The sequence below is a fragment of the Periplaneta americana genome, unplaced genomic scaffold (genome assembly GCF_040183065.1).
Source record: "Periplaneta americana isolate PAMFEO1 unplaced genomic scaffold, P.americana_PAMFEO1_priV1 scaffold_22, whole genome shotgun sequence".
Lineage (NCBI taxonomy): Eukaryota > Metazoa > Arthropoda > Insecta > Blattodea > Blattidae > Periplaneta > Periplaneta americana.
Genome location: NW_027185503.1, coordinates 13,116 through 27,350, shown reverse-complemented (window position 1 = coordinate 27,350; position 14,235 = coordinate 13,116).

Here is a 14,235-nt window from a genome sequence, read left to right as displayed (position 1 = left end):
GGAGCCTATCGGTGCTGCCAGGGGTAGTGTAGGAAAAAATTGAAGTTTTGGAGGAATTTAGAAAAAGTTGGGAAATTTTCAGAATTTTTGGAATTTTCACAAATTTTTATTTTTTTTTTAATTTGGAAAAATTTGTAACGTTTTTGAAATTTTTGAAAATTTTTGAAAATTTTGAAATTTTTGAAAATTTTTGAAAATTTTGATTTTTTTGGAATTTCGACGATTTTTGAAAATTTTTGAAGTTTTTGGAAATTTAGGATTATTTTGAAAATTTTTCGATTTTTTGAAAATTTTGAACAGTTTGAAAATTTTTTGAAAATTATGAATTTTTTGAGAATTCTTTAAATTTTTGAAAATTTTGAAGTTTTTTAAACTTTTTTCTTTTGATTTTGAAAATTTTTGAAAATTTTGAAATTTTTTGGAATTTCGACGGTTTTTGAAAATTTTGACACATTTTTTAAAATTTTAAAAAATTTTTAATAAGTCTAACAAATTCTTAAATTTCCTTTAATTATTGAACTTACTGTACTGCTAGTTTGGACCGGCGAGCCTGCAGATGCAACCCAGAGGATGCCGTGGTTGACATGGAGCCTATCGGTGCTGACTGGGGGATTATAAGAAATAATTGAAATTTTTGAGGAATTTAGAAAAGTTGGGAAATTTTCAGAATTTTTGGAATTTTGAGAAATTTTTATTTTTTTTTTGAAAATCTGGAAGAATTTTTAACGTTTTTGAAATTTTTGAAAATTTTCGACAATTTTGAAAATTTTTGAAAATTTTGAAATTTTTGGGATTTCGACGATTTCTGAAAATTTTGACGAATTTTTAAAAATTTAAAAAATTTTGATAATTCTAACAAATTCTTAAAATTTCCTTTAATTTTTTAACTTATTGCAGTGCTAGTTGGTAGCGGCGAGCCTGCTGATGCAACGCAGAGGATGCCGTGGTTGACAGATGTGTAGCCTGGAGCCTATCGGTTCTGCCAGGGGGATTGTAGGAAATAATTGAAATTATTGAGGAATTTAGAAAACGTTGGGGAATCATCAGGATTTGTGGAATTTTGACAAATTTTTATTTTTTTTTTTGAAAATATGAAAGAATTTTAACATTTTTGAAATTTTTGAAGATTTTTGAAAATTTTGAAATTTTTGAAAATTTTTGAAAATTTTGAAATTTTTTTGAATTTCGACGATATTTGAAAGTTTTTTAAATTTCTGAAATTTTTGAAAATGTTTGAAAATATTGCAGGTTTGAAAATTTTTTAAATTTTTGAAAATTTGTAAGTTTTTGAAAATTTTTTAAATTTTTTGAAAATTATTGAAAATTTTGAAAATATTGAAAATTTGAAATTTTTTGGAATTTCGACGATTTTTGAAAATTTTGACAAAATTTTAAAAATTTAAAAAATTTTATAACTAACAAATTCTTAATTTAATTTATTTATTGAACTTATTGTACTGCTAGTTTGGAACGGCGAGCCTGTAGATGCAACTCAGAGGATGCCGTGGTTGACAGATGTGTAGCCTGAGGCCTATCGGTTCTGCCAGGGGTAGTGTAGGAAAAAATTGAAATTTTGTAGGAATTTAGAAAAAGTTGGGAAATTTTCAGAATTTTTGGAATTTTCACAATTTTTTTTTTTTTTAATTTGGAAGAATTTTTAACGTTTTTGAAAATTTTGAAAATTTTTTAAAAAATTTTGTAGTTTTTGAAAATTTTTGAAAATTTTGAAGTTTTTTGAAAACTTTGAAATTTTTTGGAATTTCGACGTATTTTGAAAATTTTTGAAATTTTTGAAGTTTTTGGAAATTTAGGATTATTTTGAATATTTTTCAATTTTTTGAACATTTGAAGAGTGAAAATTTTTGAAAATTTTGAATTTTTTGAAAATTTTTTAAATTTTTGAAAATTTGGAAGTTTTGAAAATTTTAAAAATTTTTGAAAATTTTTGAAAATTTTGAAATTTCTTGGAATTTCGACGCTTTTTGAAAATTTTGACAGATTTTTAAAAATTTAAAAAATTTCGATAGCTCTAACAAATTCTTAATTTCCTTTAAGTATTGAATTTATTGTACTGCTAGTTTGGAGCGGCGAGCCTGCAGATGCAACACAGATTGCCGTGGTTGACAGATGAGTAGCCTGGAGCCTATCGTTGCTGCCAGGGGGAGTGTAGGAAATAATTGAAATTTTTGAGGAATTTAGAAAAAGTTGGGAAATTTTCAGAATATTTGGAATTTTCACAAATTTTTATTTTTTTTTTAATTTGGAAGAATTTTTAACGTTTTTGAAATTTTTGAAAATTTTTGAAAATTTTGAAATTTTCTGGAATTTCGACGATTTTTGAAAATTTTTGAACTTTTTGGAAATTTAGGACTATTTTGAAAATTTTTCAATTTTTTGAAATTTTGAACAGTTTGAAAATTTTTTGAAAATTATGAATTTTTTGAGAATTTTTAAAATTTTTGAAAATTTTGAAGTTTTTTAAACTTTTTTTTTTTTAATTTTGTAAATTTTTGAAAATTTTGAAATTTTTTGGAATTTCGACGGTTTTTGAAAATTTTGACAAATTTTTTAAAATTCTAAAAATTTTGATAACTAACAAATTCTTAATTTCCTTTATTTATTGAACTTATTGTACTGCTATTTTGGAGCGGCGAGCCTGCAGATGCAACTCAGAGGATGCCGTGGTTGACAGATGTGTAGCCTGGAGCCTATCGGTGCTGCCAGGGGTAGTGTAGGAAAAAATTGAAGTTTTGGAGGAATTTAGAAAAAGTTGGGAAATTTTCAGAATTTTTGGAATTTTCACAAATTTTTATTTTTTTTTAATTTGGAAAAATTTGTAACGTTTTTGAAATTTTTGAAAATTTTTGAAAATTTTGAAATTTTTGAAAATTTTTGAAAATTTTGATTTTTTTGGAATTTCGACGATTTTTGAAAATTTTTGAAGTTTTTGGAAATTTAGGATTATTTTGAAAATTTTTCGATTTTTTGAAAATTTTGAACAGTTTGAAATTTTTTTGAAAATTATGAATTTTTTGAGAATTCTTTAAATTTTTGAAAATTTTGAAGTTTTTTAAACTTTTTTCTTTTGATTTTGAAAATTTTTGAAAATTTTGAAATTTTTTGGAATTTCGACGGTTTTTGAAAATTTTGACACATTTTTTAAAATTTTAAAAAATTTTGATAAGTCTAACAAATTCTTAAATTTCCTTTAATTATTGAACTTACTGTACTGCTAGTTTGGACCGGCGAGCCTGCAGATGCAACCCAGAGGATGCCGTGGTTGACATGGAGCCTATCGGTGCTGACTGGGGGATTATAAGAAATAATTGAAATTTTTGAGGAATTTAGAAAAGTTGGGAAATTTTCAGAATTTTTGGAATTTTGAGAAATTTTTATTTTTTTTTTGAAAATCTGGAAGAATTTTTAACGTTTTTGAAATTTTTGAAAATTTTCGACAATTTTGAAAATTTTTGAAAATTTTGAAATTTTTGGGATTTCGACGATTTCTGAAAATTTTGACGAATTTTTAAAAATTTAAAAAATTTTGATAATTCTAACAAATTCTTAAAATTTCCTTTAATTTTTTAACTTATTGCAGTGCTAGTTGGTAGCGGCGAGCCTGCTGATGCAACGCAGAGGATGCCGTGGTTGACAGATGTGTAGCCTGGAGCCTATCGGTTCTGCCAGGGGGATTGTAGGAAATAATTGAAATTATTGAGGAATTTAGAAAACGTTGGGGAATCATCAGGATTTGTGGAATTTTGACAAATTTTTATTTTTTTTTTTGAAAATATGAAAGAATTTTAACATTTTTGAAATTTTTGAAGATTTTTGAAAATTTTGAAATTTTTGAAAATTTTTGAAAATTTTGAAATTTTTTTGAATTTCGACGATATTTGAAAGTTTTTTAAATTTCTGAAATTTTTGAAAATGTTTGAAAATTTTGCAGGTTTGAAAATTTTTTAAATTTTTGAAAATTTGTAAGTTTTTGAAAATTTTTTAAATTTTTTGAAAATTATTGAAAATTTTGAAAATATTGAAAATTTGAAATTTTTTGGAATTTCGACGATTTTTGAAAATTTTGACAAAATTTTAAAAATTTAAAAAAATTTTATAACTAACAAATTCTTAATTTAATTTATTTATTGAACTTATTGTACTGCTAGTTTGGAACGGCGAGCCTGTAGATGCAACTCAGAGGATGCCGTGGTTGACAGATGTGTAGCCTGAGGCCTATCGGTTCTGCCAGGGGTAGTGTAGGAAAAAATTGAAATTTTGTAGGAATTTAGAAAAAGTTGGGAAATTTTCAGAATTTTTGGAATTTTCACAATTTTTTTTTTTTAATTTGGAAGAATTTTTAACGTTTTTGAAAATTTTGAAAATTTTTTAAAAAATTTTGTAGTTTTTGAAAATTTTTGAAAATTTTGAAATTTTTTTAAAACTTTGAAATTTTTTGGAATTTCGACGTATTTTGAAAATTTTTGAAATTTTTGAAGTTTTTGGAAATTTAGGATTATTTTGAATATTTTTCAATTTTTTGAACATTTGAAGAGTGAAAATTTTTGAAAATTTTGGATTTTTTGAAAATTTTTTAAATTTTTGAAAATTTGGAAGTTTTGAAAATTTTAAAAATTTTTGAAAATTTTTGAAAATTTTGAAATTTCTTGGAATTTCGACGCTTTTTGAAAATTTTGACAGATTTTTAAAAATTTAAAAAATTTCGATAGCTCTAACAAATTCTTAATTTCCTTTAAGTATTGAATTTATTGTACTGCTAGTTTGGAGCGGCGAGCCTGCAGATGCAACACAGATTGCCGTGGTTGACAGATGAGTAGCCTGGAGCCTATCGTTGCTGCCAGGGGGAGTGTAGGAAATAATTGAAATTTTTGAGGAATTTAGAAAAAGTTGGGAAATTTTCAGAATATTTGGAATTTTCACAAATTTTTATTTTTTTTTTAATTTGGAAGAATTTTTAACGTTTTTGAAATTTTTGAAAATTTTTGAAAATTTTGAAATTTTCTGGAATTTCGACGATTTTTGAAAATTTTTGAACTTTTTGGAAATTTAGGATTATTTTGAAAATTTTTCAATTTTTTGAAATTTTGAACAGTTTGAAAATTTTTTGAAAATTATGAATTTTTTGAGAATTTTTAAAATTTTTGAAAATTTTGAAGTTTTTTAAACTTTTTTTTTTTTAATTTTGTAAATTTTTGAAAATTTTGAAATTTTTTGGAATTTCGACGGTTTTTGAAAATTTTGACAAATTTTTTAAAATTCTAAAAATTTTGATAACTAAGAAATTCTTAATTTCCTTTAATTATTGAACTTATTGTACTGCTAGTTTGGAGCGGCTTTCCTGCAGATGCTACTCAGAGGATGCCGTGGTTGACATGTGTAGCCTGGAGCCTATCGGTGCTGCCAGGGGAAGTGTAGGAAATAATTGAAATTTTTTAGGAATTTAGAAAAAGTTGGGAAATTTACAGAATTTTTGGAATTTCGACAAAATTTTTAATTTTTTTTTTGAAAATTTGGAAGAAATTTTAACGTTGTTGAAATTTTCAGAATTTTTTGGTATTTCGACAAAATTTTTAATTTTTTTTGAAAATTTGGAAGAATTTTTAACGTTATTGAAATTTTTGAAAATTTTTGAGAATATTGAAAATTTTTGAAAATTTTGAAATTTTTTGGAATTTCGACGATATTTGAAAGTTTTTTAAAATTCTGAAAGTTTTCAAATCATTGAAAATTTTTTATTTTTGAAAATTGTTTAAATTTTTGAAAATTTGTAAGTTTTTGAAAATTTTTGAAATTTTTGAAAATTATTGAAAGTTTTGAAGTTTTTGAAGATTTTTTAAAATTTTGAAAATTTTTGAAAATTTGAAATTTTTTTGAAATTTCGACGATTATTGGAAAATTTTGAAATTTTTTGTAATTTCGACGATTTTTGAAAATTTTGGCAAGTTTTTTATAATTTAAAAAATTTTGATAACTCTAACAAATTCTTAAATTTCCTTTAATTATTGAACTTATTGTACTGCTAGTTTGGACAGCGACCCTGCAGAAGCAACCCAGTGGATGTCGTGGTTGACATGTGTAGCATGGAGCCTATCGGTGCTGACTGGGGGATTATAATAAATAATTGAAATTTTTGAGGAATTTAGAAAAAGTTGGGGAATTTTCAGAAATTTTGGAATTTTGACAAATTTTTATTTTTTTTTTTGAAAATTTGGAAGAATTTTTAACGTTTTTAATATTATTGAACATTTTTTTAAATTTTGAAATTTTTTAAAATCCTTGAGTTTTTGAAATTTTTGAAATTTTTTTGGAATTTGGAGGATTTTTTAAATTTTTGTAATTTTTTAATTTTTGAAAATTTTTCAAAATTTTGAAATTTTTTAAAATTTTTAAATTTTTTGGAATTTGGACGATTTTTGAATATTTTTTAAATTTTTGAAAATTTTGAAATTTTTTTTGAAATTTCGACGATTTTTGGAAAATTTTGAAATTTTTTGTAATTTCGACGATTTTTGAAAATTTTTGGCAAGTTTTTTTAAATTTAAAAAAATTTGATAACCCTAACAAATTTTTAAATTTCCTTTAATTATTGAACTTATTGTACTGCTAGTTTGGACCGGCGAGCCTGCAGATGCAACCCAGAGGATGCCGTGGTTGACATGTGTAGCATGGAGCTTACCGGTGCTGACTGGGTGATTATAAGAAATAATTGAAATTTTTGAGTAATTTAGAATAAGTTAGGAAATTTTCATAATTTTTGGAATTTCGACAAATTTTTTAATTTTTTTTTTGGAAATGTGGAAGAATTTTTAACGTTTTTGAAACTTTTGAAAATTTTGGATTCTTGAAAATTTTTTAAATTTTTGAAAATTTTGAAGAAATTTTTAACATTTTTGAAATTTTTAAAAAATTTTTTAAATTTTTAAGTTTTTGAAAATTTTTCAAAATCTTGAAATTTTTATAAATTTTTAAAACTTTGAAATTTTTTGGAATTTCGACGATTTTTGAAAATTTTTGAAATTTTTGAAGTTTTTAGAAATTTAGGATTATTTTGAAAATTTTTTAATTTTTTGAAAGTTTTGAAGCTTGAAGATTTTTGAAAATTTTTAATTTCTTGAGATTTTTTAAATTTTTTGAAAATTTTGAAATTTTTTGGAATTTCGACGATTTTTGAAATTTTGACAAGTTTTTTATAATTTAAAAAATTTTGATAATTCTAAAAAATTCTTAAAATTTCCTTTAATTATTGAACTTATTGTACTGCTAGTTAGGACTGGCGAGCCTGCAGATGCAACCAAGAGGATGCCGTGGTTGACATGTGTAGCATGGAGCCTATCGTTGCTGACTGGGGGATAAGAAGTAATTGAAATTTTTGAGGAATTTACAATAAGTTAGGAAATTTTCACAATTTTTGGAATTTCGACAAATTTTTAAATTTTTTTTTAAAATTTGGAAGAATTTTTAACGTTTTTGAAATTTTTGAAAATTCTGGATTCTTGAAAATTTTTTAAATTTTTGAAAATTTTTGAAAATCTGAAATTTTTTGGAAATTCGACGGTTTTTGAAAATTTTGACAAATTTTTAAAAATTTAAAATATTTTGATAACTAAGAAATTCTTAATTTCTTTTATTGGACTTTTTGTACTGCTAGTTTGCAGCGGCGAGCCTGCAGATGCAACTCAGAAGATGCCGTGGTAGACAGATGTGTAGCCTGGAGCCTATCGGTGCTGTCAGGGGGAGTGTAGGAAATAATTGAATTTTTTCAGGAATTCAGAAAAAGTTGGGAAATTTTCAGAATTTTTTGGAATTTTGACATTTTTTTATTTTTTTTGAAAATTTGGATGAATTTTTAACGTTTTTGAAATTTTTGAAAATTTTGAAATTTTTGAAAATTTTTTAAAATTTTGAAATTTTTGAAAATTTTTGAAAATTTTTAATTTTTTTTGGAATTTCGACGATTTTTGAAAATTTTTGAAGTTTTTAAATATTAGGATTATTTTGAAAATTTTTGAAAATTTTGAATTTTTTGAGAATTTTTGAAGTTTTTGAAAATTTTTGAAAATTTTGAAATTTTTTGGAATTTCGACGATTTTTGAAAATTTTGACAAGTTTTTTTTTAAATTAAAAAAATTTTGATAACTAACAAATTCTTAAATTTCATTTAATTATTGAACTTACTGTAGTGCTAGTTTGGACCGGCGAGCCTGCAGATGCAACCCAGAGGATGCCGTGGTTGACATGTGTAGCATGGAGCCTATCGGTGCTGACTGGGGGATTATAAGAAATAATTGAAATTTTTGAGGAATTTAGAAAAAGGTGTGAATTTTCAGAATTTTTTGAATTTTGAGAAATTTTTATTTTTTTTTGAAAATTTGGAAGAATTTTTAACGTTTTTGAAATTTTTGAAAATTTTAGAAAATTTTGAAAATTTTTGAAAATTTTGAAATTTTTGGGATTTTGACGATTTTTGAAAATTTTGACGAATTTATAAAAATTTAAAAAATTTTGATAATTCTAACAAATTCTTAAAATTTCCTTTAATTTTTGAACTTATTGTAGTGCTAGTTGGTAGCGGCGAGCCTGCTGATGCAACGCAGAGGATGCCGTAGTTGACAGATGTGTAGCCTGGAGCCTATCGGTTCTCCCAGGGGGATTGTAGGAAATAATTGAATTTATTGAGAAATTTAGAAAACGTTGGGGAATAATCAGAATTTGTGGAATTTTGACAAATTATTATTTTTTTTTAAAAATATGAAAGAATTTTAACATTTTTGAAATTTCTGAAGATTTTTGAAAATTTTGAAATTTTTGAAAATTTTTGAAAATTTTGAAATTTTTTGGAATTTCGACGATATTTGAAAGTTTTTTAAATTTCTGAAATTTTTGAAAATGTTTGAAAATTTTGCAGGTTAGAAAATTTTTTAAATTTTTGAACATTTGTAAGTTTTTGAAAATTTTTGAAATTTTTGAAAATTATTGAAAATTTTGAAAATTTTTTAAAATCTTGAAATTTTTGAAAATTTTTGTAAAATTTGAAATGTTTTGGAATTTGGACGATTTTTGAAAATTTATGAAATTTTTGAAATTTTGAAAATTTTTCAAAATTTTGAAGTTTTTGAAAATTTTTGAAAATTTTGAAATTTTTTGGAATTTCGACGATTTATGAGAATTTTGAAATTTTTGGAAATTTCGAATTGTTTGAAAATGTTTGAATTTTTGAAAATTTTGCAAATTTTTTAAAATTTTGAAATTTTTGGGATTTCGACGATTATTGATAATTTTGACGAATTTTTTTAAATTTAAAAAATTTCGATTATTCTATCAAATTCTTAAAATTTCCTTTAATTTTTGAACTTATTGTATTGCTAGTTGGTAGCGGCGAGCCTGCTGATGCAACGCAGAGGATGCCTTGGCTGACATGTATAGCCTCGAGGCTATCATTGCTGCCAGGGGGAGTATTGGAAATCATTGAAATTTTTGAGGAATTTGCAAAATGTTAGCAGATTTCCTGAATTTTTGGAATTTTGACAAATTATTAAAGTATTTTTGAAAATATGGAAGAATTTTTAATGTTTTTGAAATTTTTGATAATTATGAAATTTTTGAAAATTTTTGAAAATTTTTAATTTTTTTTTTAATTTCGACGATTTTTGAAACTTTTTAAATTTTTGAAGTTTTTAAAATTTAGGATTATTTTGAAAATTTTTGAATTTTTTGAAAATTTGAAGTTGGAAAATTTTTGAAAATTTTGAATTTTTTGAGAATTTTTGAAGTTTTTGAAAATTTTTGAAAATTTTGAAATTTTTTATAATTTCGACCATAACTCTAAAAAATTCTTAAAATTTCCTTTAATTATTGAACTTATTGTACTGCTAGTTAGGACTGGCGAGCCTGCAGATGCAACCAAGAGGATGCCGTGGTTGACATGTGTAGCATGGAGCCTATCGTTGCTGACTGGGGGATAAGAAGTAATTGAAATTTTTGAGGAATTTACAATAAGTTAGGAAATTTTCACAATTTTTGGAATTTCGACAAATTTTTAAATTTTTTTTTAAAATTTGGAAGAATTTTTAACGTTTTTGAAATTTTTGAAAATTCTGGATTCTTGAAAATTTTTTAAATTTTTGAAAATTTTTGAAAATCTGAAATTTTTTGGAAATTCGACGGTTTTTGAAAATTTTGACAAATTTTTAAAAATTTAAAATATTTTGATAACTAAGAAATTCTTAATTTCTTTTATTGGACTTTTTGTACTGCTAGTTTGCAGCGGCGAGCCTGCAGATGCAACTCAGAAGATGCCGTGGTAGACAGATGTGTAGCCTGGAGCCTATCGGTGCTGTCAGGGGGAGTGTAGGAAATAATTGAATTTTTTCAGGAATTCAGAAAAAGTTGGGAAATTTTCAGAATTTTTTGGAATTTTGACATTTTTTTATTTTTTTTGAAAATTTGGATGAATTTTTAACGTTTTTGAAATTTTTGAAAATTTTGAAATTTTTGAAAATTTTTTAAAATTTTGAAATTTTTGAAAATTTTTGAAAATTTTTAAATTTTTTTGGAATTTCGACGATTTTTGAAAATTTTTGAAGTTTTTAAATATTAGGATTATTTTGAAAATTTTTGAAAATTTTGAATTTTTTGAGAAATGTTTTGGAATTTGGACGATTTTTGAAAATTTATGAAATTTTTGAAATTTTGAAAATTTTTCAAAATTTTGAAGTTTTTGAAAATTTTTGAAAATTTTGAAATTTTTTGGAATTTCGACGATTTATGAGAATTTTGAAATTTTTGGAAATTTCGAATTGTTTGAAAATGTTTGAATTTTTGAAAATTTTTGAAAATTTTGCAAATTTTTTAAAATTTTGAAATTTTTGGGATTTCGACGATTATTGATAATTTTGACGAATTTTTTTAAATTTAAAAAATTTCCATTATTCTATCAAATTCTTAAAATTTCCTTTAATTTTTGAACTTATTGTATTGCTAGTTGGTAGCGGCGAGCCTGCTGATGCAACGCAGAGGATGCCTTGGCTGACATGTATAGCCTCGAGGCTATCATTGCTGCCAGGGGGAGTATTGGAAATCATTGAAATTTTTGAGGAATTTGCAAAATGTTAGCAGATTTCCTGAATTTTTGGAATTTTGACAAATTATTAAAGTATTTTTGAAAATATGGAAGAATTTTTAATGTTTTTGAAATTTTTGATAATTATGAAATTTTTGAAAATTTTTGAAAATTTTTAATTTTTTTTTTAATTTCGACGATTTTTGAAACTTTTTAAATTTTTGAAGTTTTTAAAATTTAGGATTATTTTGAAAATTTTTTAATTTTTTGAAAATTTGAAGTTGGAAAATTTTTGAAAATTTTGAATTTTTTGAGAATTTTTGAAGTTTTTGAAAATTTTTGAAAATTTTGAAATTTTTTATAATTTCGACTATTTTTGAAAATTTTGGCAGATTTTTAAAAATTTTAAAAATTTTGACAACTTAAATTCTTAAATTTCCTTTAATTATTGAACTTATTGTAGTGCTAGTTTGGAGCGGCGAGCCTGCTGATGCAACCTAGAGAATGCCGTGGTTGACACATGAGTTGCATGGAGCCTATCGGTGCTGCCAGGGGAGTATAGGAAATAATTGAAATTTTTGAGGAATTTAGAAATACTTTGGAAATTTGCAGAATTTTTGGAATTTCGAAAAATTTTTTTTTAAATTGGAAGAATTTTTAACGTTGAAGTTTTTGAAAATTTTTGAAAATTTTGAAAATATTTGAAAATTTTGAAAGTTTTTGGAATTTCGGCGATTTTTTAAAATTTTTGAAATTTCTGAAATTTTTGAAAATGTTTGAAAATTTTGCATTTTTGAAAATTTGTAAGTTTCTGAAAATTTTTGAAATTTTTGAAAATTATTGAAAATTTTGAAAATTTTTGAAAATCTTGAAATTTTTTAAAATTTTTGTAAATTTTGAAAATTTTTTAAATATTTTAAATTTTTGAAAATTTTTAAAAATTTTTAAATTTTTGAAAATTTTTCAATACTTTGAAGTTTTTGAAAATTTTTCCAAATTTTGAAATTTTTTGGAATTTCGACGATTTTTTAAAATTTTGAAATTTATGGAAATTTTGAAGTTTTTTGAAAATTTTTGATTTTTTTGAAAATTTTGAAGTTTCATAAAATTTTTCAAAATTTTGCAAATTTTTTAAAATCTTGAAATTTTTGGGATTTCGACGTTTTTTAAAATTTTGACGGAATTTTTAAAATTTAAAAAATTTTGATAATTCTAACAATTTCTTAAAATTTCCTTTAATTTCTGAACTTCTAGTGCTAGTTGGTAGCGGCGAGCCTGCTGATGCAACGCAGAGGATGCCGTGGCTGACATGTATAGCCTCGAGCCTATCGTTGCTGCCAGGGGGAGTATTGGAAATCATTGAAATTTTTGAGGAATTTACAAAATGTTAGCAGATTTTCAGAATTTTTGGAATTTTGACAAATTTTTAAATTTTTTTGAAAATATGGAAGAATTTTTAACGTTTTTGAAATTTTTGAACATTTTATAAAATTTTGAAATTTTTTAAAATTTTTGACTTTTTGAAATTTTTTAAATTTTTTTGGAATTTGGAGGATTCTTTTAAATTTTTGTAATTTTTTAATTTTTGAAAATTTTTCAAAATTTTGAAATTTTTTTAAATTTTTAAATTTTTTGGAATTTGGACGATTTTTGAAAATTTTTTAAATTTTTGAAATTCGTGAAAATTTTTTTAAATTTTGAATATTTTGAAAATTTTTTTAAATATTGAAAATTTTGAAGTTTTTGAGGATTTTTTAAAATTTAGAAAATTTTTGAAAATTTTGAGATTTTTTTGAAATTTCGACGATTATTTAAAATTTTGGCAAGTTTTTTAAAATTTAAAAAATTTTGATAACTCTAACAAATTCTTAAATTTCCTTTCATTATTGAACTTATTGTACTGCTAGTTTGGACGAGCCTGCAGATGCAACCCAGAGGATGCCGTGGTTGACATGTGTAGCATGGAGCCTATCGGTGCTGACTGGGGGATTATAAGAAATAATTGAAAATTTTGAGGAATTTAGAAAAAGTTGGTGAATTTTGAGAAATTTTGGAATTTTGACAAATTTTTATTTTTTTTCAAAATTTGGAAGAATTTTTAACGTTTTTGATAATTTAGAAATTTTTTGGAATTTCGACGATATTATGAAATTTTTTTTAATTTGTGAAGTGAATTTTTGACATGTGTAGCATGGAGCCTATCGGTGCTGACTGGGGGATTATAAGAAATAATTGAAATTTTTGAGGAATTTAGAAAAAGGTTGGGAAATTTCAGAATATTTGGAATTTTGACAAATTTTTAATTTTTTTTGAAAATTTGGAAGAATTTTTAACGTTTTTAATATTATATAACATTTTTTTAAATTTTGAAATTTTTTAAAATTTTTGAGTGAAATTTTTGAAATTTTTTTGGAATTTGGAGGATTTTTTAAATTTTTGTAATTTTTTAATTTTTGAAAATTTTTCAAAATTTTGAAATTTTTTAAAATTTTTAAATTTTTTGGAATTTGGACGATTTTTGAATATTTTTTAAATTTTTGAAAATTTTGAAATTTTTTTGAAAATTCGACGATTTTTGGAAGATTTTGAAATTTTTTGTAATTTCGACGATTTTTGAAAATTTTTGGCAAGTTTTTTTAGATTTAAAAAAATTTGATAACTCTAACAAATTTTTAAATTTCCTTTAATTATTGAACTTATTGTACTGCTAGTTTGGACCGGCGAGCCTGCAGATGCAACCCAGTGGATGCCGTGGTTGACATGTGTAGCATGGAGCTTACCGGTGCTGACTGGGTGATAAGAAATAATTGAAATTTTTGAGGAATTTAGAATAAGATAGGAAATTTTCATAATTTTTTGGAATTTCGACAAATTTTTTAATTTTTTTTTTGGAAATGTGGAAGAATTTTTAACGTTTTTGAAATTTTTGAAAATTTTGGATTCTTGAAAATTTTTTAAATTTTTGAAAATTTTGAAGAAATTTTTAACATTTTTGAAATTTTTAAAAAATTTTTAAAATTTTTAGGTTTTTGAAAATTTTTCAAAATCTTGAAATTTTTATAAATTTTTAAAATTTTGAAATTTTTTGGAATTTCGACGATTTTTGAAAATTTTTGAAATTTTTGAAGTTTTTAGAAATTTAGGATTATTTTGAAAAT